A 6,282-nucleotide genomic window follows, 5' to 3' on the forward strand; every position below is an offset into this window, starting at 1 on the left:
CAGTCTTTTCAGCACCTCTTGACGTAGCGGGCGTGGGATGAGAATTCGTTGATTATAGAGAATAAGGCATTCACAATAGATAGTTCAGGGATCATCTTGGAATATGTTGAAATTGATTGGTCAACTCGCCTGTAATTGTTCTTTAGGTGGTCCAAGAAGGCTTGATACTCGGCATCGGCCATTCCAACCCGACGAATCTCTCCAGGATTGGGTCGGCCAATGAATCATTCTCCAGGCCGTAAGTGTCTGCTCAATCGCAATGGGGGTCGTTCTTTGAAGGCTTCACACATACCCGTACATTTCTTCTCTTCTTCCAGATCGTCGGCGTTGGGTCTTGGACAGGGGCTCGAGAGAGGGCGTCTGGGATTCGGTGATCCTCTTTTTTTCCTTATGGTTTTAAAGGAGTATGGACTGGTGGATGCTTTCACCCTTTGGAATGTCCCTGGGCCTTTCTTATGGATGAAGATGATGGCTGACTCCGTCCACTCTGGTGGGAAGAAAGAAGAATGGAGGGCGAGGCTGAAGATATTGGAGGAGTGGCTGAGCTTGGGTACGGAGAAGTGAAAGTTGAAGGGAGAGACCCCTGATGTTGAGGGGCTTTGCTCTTCATCTTCTTGAAGGCCACGTCCATCTCGGGTTCCGTGAAGGGCTGCAAAAGTGGGTGGTGTTCTTCTGGGCAGCCCTGGACCTCCTCCACTACTGTTTCCGATGTTGCTGCAAACAGTTCTTGACAGTGAAGGAGGAATTTACTCACGGGAATCTCCGATTAGTGGCGGGCTTTTTGGCACGTTTTGTACAAGCCCGCATCCGGGACGGGCCGATGAAGAGAGCAGGTTCTCCACTTCAACCTTTGGTGGGCTGACTCGGCGCTCCGCAGAGACTTGTGATATGCAATTCTTGATATCGCATATTGCTCCCAAGTCTCCGGTGTTTGGCTCGTTTTGGCATTTCGCAAATTTTGGAGCATTTGACCCCTCAGCTCACGATGGTAGGGGCTGAACCACGGGGTCTTGAGTCCTCCTCTCCTCCTTTGCACTGAGGAGGACTCTTTAAACGCTTGCAAAATGCCTTGGGCCACTGCAGCTGGATTGGTCCCAATCCGGTGTTGATAGATAGCTGCAGGGCCTCAAGTTGAGCCGCGCACTTCTTCACATTGACACGCACCTCCCATTTCGAGTCACGCCCAGATGATGGAAATTTCTGGGCATCTTGAAGGTGACTGAAATCGGGAGGTGATCAGAAACGGCCAGTGGATGGACGAAACTGGCCGTAGATGGAATATTTTCTGATATGAAAATGTGGTCAAGTACAGAGGCGCCCCGGGAGTAGGTGTGTGTTGGGACTCCCGGGTCGGAGCGCAGAGTGATTCTCCATTGGCTCAGGATCTGGCGAGCTCGGAGAATTCACTCGAGTCAGGACGGATGTTGAAGTCCCACCAATGATGACTTTCTCCGGATTCTTCACCTTCTGAAGGATGGACATGAGGTCCGAGACGAGATCGTCATAGTCCGTGCTTGGCTGATAGTAGACGCCAATGATGGTGAAGCCTTGGGCATCCACGGCTATGTGATGAGGAGAGGATGAGAGAGGGTGGGCTCAAAGCGTTTGGTAATATAGAGCTCCAACCCACCGCTGGGCCGACCACGCCCAGCGGGCTTCCTGGCATGAACTACGAAGCTCTGTTTTGCCAGGAAAACAACTCTCGTATTTCTCCTCGGTGACCCACGTCTCGAATAAGAAGGTGAAGGCGTGTCCTTGGATCTTGTTGAGACACCGTCCCGCTCCAGCCACTCGCAGCATGTTCGCCCGTCCATGGCAGTTCAGGAAGCAGGCCGACACTGGTTGATTCCCTCCTCTCCGCTTGATCCCGCTGTTGCCGCCGATGCTTGTTCCTCGCGATAACCGAGTTCTTCAATCCGACCTAGAAAAGAGAGATCACTATGACCATTGAGGGGGAAAGGGAAGGGATGATTGGGAAGAGGAAGAGGGTTGGAGGGCTAAAAGCTCACGTCTTGAAAAAGACTTTGGCCGGGGGATAGGGCAGAGGAAGGATGGGAAGGAGAGGTGCACTGAACCGGACATATCACAGATTCATGGGGGCCACTGTTCGAGGGCGTGGCCCCACTCACTGATATCACAATTGGTACTATGTCATCAACTTAAAACCATTTAAGACTAATATTCAAGTCGGAGGGGTAAAAGAGCACGTCCGCCATTCAAGGCGTCAGCTGACTGGAGTGTCCCCCTTGTCTTTTTTTTTGCGAACTACCTTACCGCTACCGGGATTGGAATCCCAGTATTTTTGCATTAATTGAATTAAAACACATGCATTCAGATAAAGTACAACTGGTCTTCGTCACATGTTTGCATTCTTGGGGAAAATGTGAATTTTAACTACCATTAGATTTTGGTCAAAGGGTGTAAAATGGGCGGTTCTGTAATATACTTAAAAGGCAGATTTCTTTGATTTTGAATGTTACGGAGGTAAGTGCTCAATCGATTGCATTCAATCAGTAGCGCAGATTATTCATGGTTTTGGGAGTTTAGAGTCAGTTGATGTAGTTATAGTGATTTTGACAAAGAGCTGAAGGGTAGATAGTTCCCAATTAGTTAGCAGGCTTCAAGAGCTTGAAACCTGATTGGATAGAAAATTTCGTTCGTGGCAGAAACTAATTGGTTAAGGTCTAGGGATCTCGTAGTGACACAATCCCGCAAAATTCATGACTTCAAGTTGGATTTTCCAGAGGGCTCCATTTTACGAGCTCTCCTTTTCTCTTCTTTTCATTGTTCTGATTTAAAAGGTTACTGTTATGAACTGCATCTTCTTGCATTGACGATGCAAAGTCAGATTAGTAATTACCGAGAGTAATATGACCTATAACAAAATGAAATTCAGGTCAAAGGCCGTGGGTTCGACGCCATTAAAGGCTTTATCACTCCCGATATGAATATGGCGGCAAAGCTATTAAACTGGTCTCGTCCATGACAGATTTAAGTGTATTCCTCAAACTTAACGCAAAATTTGTAGAGTATACCCACTTGAATGTTGGTAGAGTTTTTCAAACGAGTCGTTAGATATATTATTAGACGTTGAAGTCCAGCAAAAGTATTGCCATGCTAATTTTGTACTTCGTCCATTTTGACTCCACTTATTTTCTTGAATATGTCCCAAGACTGTCTGCAACCTAATACCATATACCTTAACACAATAGCAAGACCTGTTGTTATATATCATTCATTTACTTAACTTGATTGACAATTTCAGGACGCTTCAAAATATGAGTTTGACCTCTCAGTAAGAACAAAAGGTGGCACTTCGATGGTGAAGCATTACTCAAATAGATTCATTTTGTGTGTTAAGCTGTGCTCTTTGGCCAGAAGTAATCTTTATACAATAAAATTCAAAGCTTATAGGAGCTGGAAGTAATGAAGCTTGATGATAACCGACCGTGTTTTTGTTGATGATGTTACGGTACTTTGCCCCCTGAAATATTTGCGCTGCCAGAATTTTTAAAACTGAGCAAAATTGCCGTTAGAATTAATCGGTGCCTACCAGCAGGCCATTCTTCTTTGTATTGATATATGCACTGTAGGTGAAGTTGGAAGATTTAAGGCACGTAAAAAATGCGTTTTGCCGAAGCAGCCTTATTATTCCACCAATTTGTACCAGAACACGACAAAAAGATAATATCCAACAAATCACACATTTTCCACCCTGTAAATAGTTATTTCCGTATATATTAGGCTTCATAGTTTCCTTAGGCTGAAAGTCACAAGTAATAAACAAACTTTGTGCCGAAAAACATTCCTATTTTTCGATCCTTATATTGCAATTTTAGAGCTTAGTAACTGCCTGAAAGAGAGAACGTCATGTCTTTCTCAAATATGTATCTCCCTCTCGGTTCCTTTCTTCGAGTCCCTGGTCTGCGTTTCTTTTTAAAACAGCTCATTTTGGAATGCCGACAAGTTTACTGGACGGCTTGAAACGAGTCTAAGCACTTTTCGTGTCGTGTACTGAGGGACCCCAGTTGACATCAAACTTTCTCCAAAGCAATAAAAAGTAAAAAGGTGAAAACAGAGGCATTAGCCGTAAGCATGTTTGAGCTATCGAAATCTCAACGTGGGAACCCACTTCTAATGTACCAAGGTCATGAATATTTGCCTCGGGCAAAAGAGGATGGAAATGATGGTGATCCGCGAACCAGACCCTATCTTGGCGTTGTAGAAAATCAAGACCATTGCATTGCAAAGCTGTGATGAAGACTGAGGGTGATACAATCGTACAATATCCAGAAGTACATTGTCATGAAGGCGATCCCATCGCTTTGGAAGCGAATCGAGTTCTATCGAATATTCGAGAAAGGGCTAAAAACTCCGACGAGTCTCCGAGGAATTAACTCGGTGGCAATTGCAAGGCGTTTCAGCCGACGTATTAGCAAGACTTCCTGAGAAAACGAACATCGGAAATAGCATCAGAACTATTCGACGGAAGAACAGTATTAACGTTCAAATTCCACAGTCGTTGAACTTTCCATACCCAATGAATATTTTGACCTGGTATTATACGATTCTGGCGAAGAAGATCCGCGAAGAATTTGGGATCTCGGTCATTTAGAGGTGTTGAAGCGCAATCAACTCGGATTTGTTGTTAGGCGATGGGACTTTCGATGTGGTTCCCGAAATGTTTTTCCAACTGTATACAATTCACTTCAAGATTGGGAATAGTTACCCGCCTGCTATATAATTCCTTCTTCCTAATAAAACAGAGGAAACTTACACGCAAATGATTCGAGCGTTAAAAGCTTGTGCAGAAACTTGAGACCAATCCAAGTGCTCCTTGACTTTGAAATGGCCTCCATTACTGCGTTCAGGGCCGAGTTTCCAGACACTCGGATATCTGGATGTTTTTTCACCTAAGCCAGGCAGTGTTAAGGAAGATAAACTCGCTTGGACTCAAGTCCGAATATGAACAAACCCAAACTTCAACATCTTAGTAAAATCGCTTCCAGCATTATCTTTTGTACCAATTCCTCAAGTCGAAGTGGTTTTTGCTCAATTGGTAGATGAATTTCCCAATAGTCCAGAGTGCAACGAGTTTATTGCCTACTCAGCGCAACCTATCTGTACCTACCAATCAGTGAGTGGCCGAGATCGGATACCCTAGGCATGACTCAAGAGTGCCTTGAGGCAAAAAAGGTCATCTCATTGGCAACAGTCACAGAATCCTCAATCGTGACAGAAATTTTCAAGAAGAATATGCACTTCTGGAAAAACATGAGAATCCTGTCATACATCCTACACATGAACCCAAGAAGGAAAGCGGATAATGAAGACAAGGATTATACAACTCTGGTCAGCAGATCAGAGAGGGAACAAGCCCTACAGCTTTCTCTGAGAGTAACTCAGATGGAGGAGTACCCTGAAGAATTCCAGGCACTACAAAAAGGTCAGAGTATTAAGCGATCAAGCAAATTGGCTGATCTTAATCCATATTTTGACCAGGATATGAAGCTACTGCGAGTCGGCGGTAAGCTGTCACATTCCCATTTGCGGGATGAGGAGAAACATCCAATAATTGTGCCTGGCAAGCACATTATTACGGCCTCTCTCATTCGCGCCTATCATGAGCTTTATCTTCACATCCCCAAGGAGGTAACAGCAGCTAACCTAAGAGCAAGATTTTGGATAGTAACCCTAAAAAGGGCAATCCGAAATGTTCTAAAAACCTGTGTGCGCTGCAACAGGCAAGACAATAGACAGTTGGAACAACTCCAAGGAGTACCCACTACGTCAAGGGTCACAATCCCAAAAAGACCCTTCCTTCATATCGGTCTGGACCTGTGCGGACCATTACATTTAAGAAAAGACGACGGATCAACGGAGAAGGCATGGATTTCTCTTTACACGTGTCTTTCAACGCGAGGCATTGTGCTCGATGTCATGACTGGAATGGACGTTGAAACGTTCTTATCTTCGCTGAGAAGACTGGTGGCTCGACGAGGCTGTCCAGAGTCAATTTACAGCGACAACTTTCGAACTTTCAAGCGAGCTGAAACAGAATTGGCAATTTTGTTTAAGTCCCTTGACATGAACTTGATCGAAAACCAAGACTTCCTGCATGGTTGTACTTGGACCTACACAACTCCACTTGCGCCATTGCAAGGTGGCGTTTACGAGAGATGCATTGGCCTCACCAAGCGCACTCTCAAAAAGGTCTTAGGAAAAGCTTCCCAACGATTTTGAGTTCCTGGCAAAAGCTTAAGATCGGGTTTGCAGTTCCAA

The sequence above is a fragment of the Tigriopus californicus genome, chromosome 8 (genome assembly GCF_007210705.1).
Source record: "Tigriopus californicus strain San Diego chromosome 8, Tcal_SD_v2.1, whole genome shotgun sequence".
NCBI classification, from domain to species: Eukaryota; Metazoa; Arthropoda; class Copepoda; order Harpacticoida; family Harpacticidae; genus Tigriopus; species Tigriopus californicus.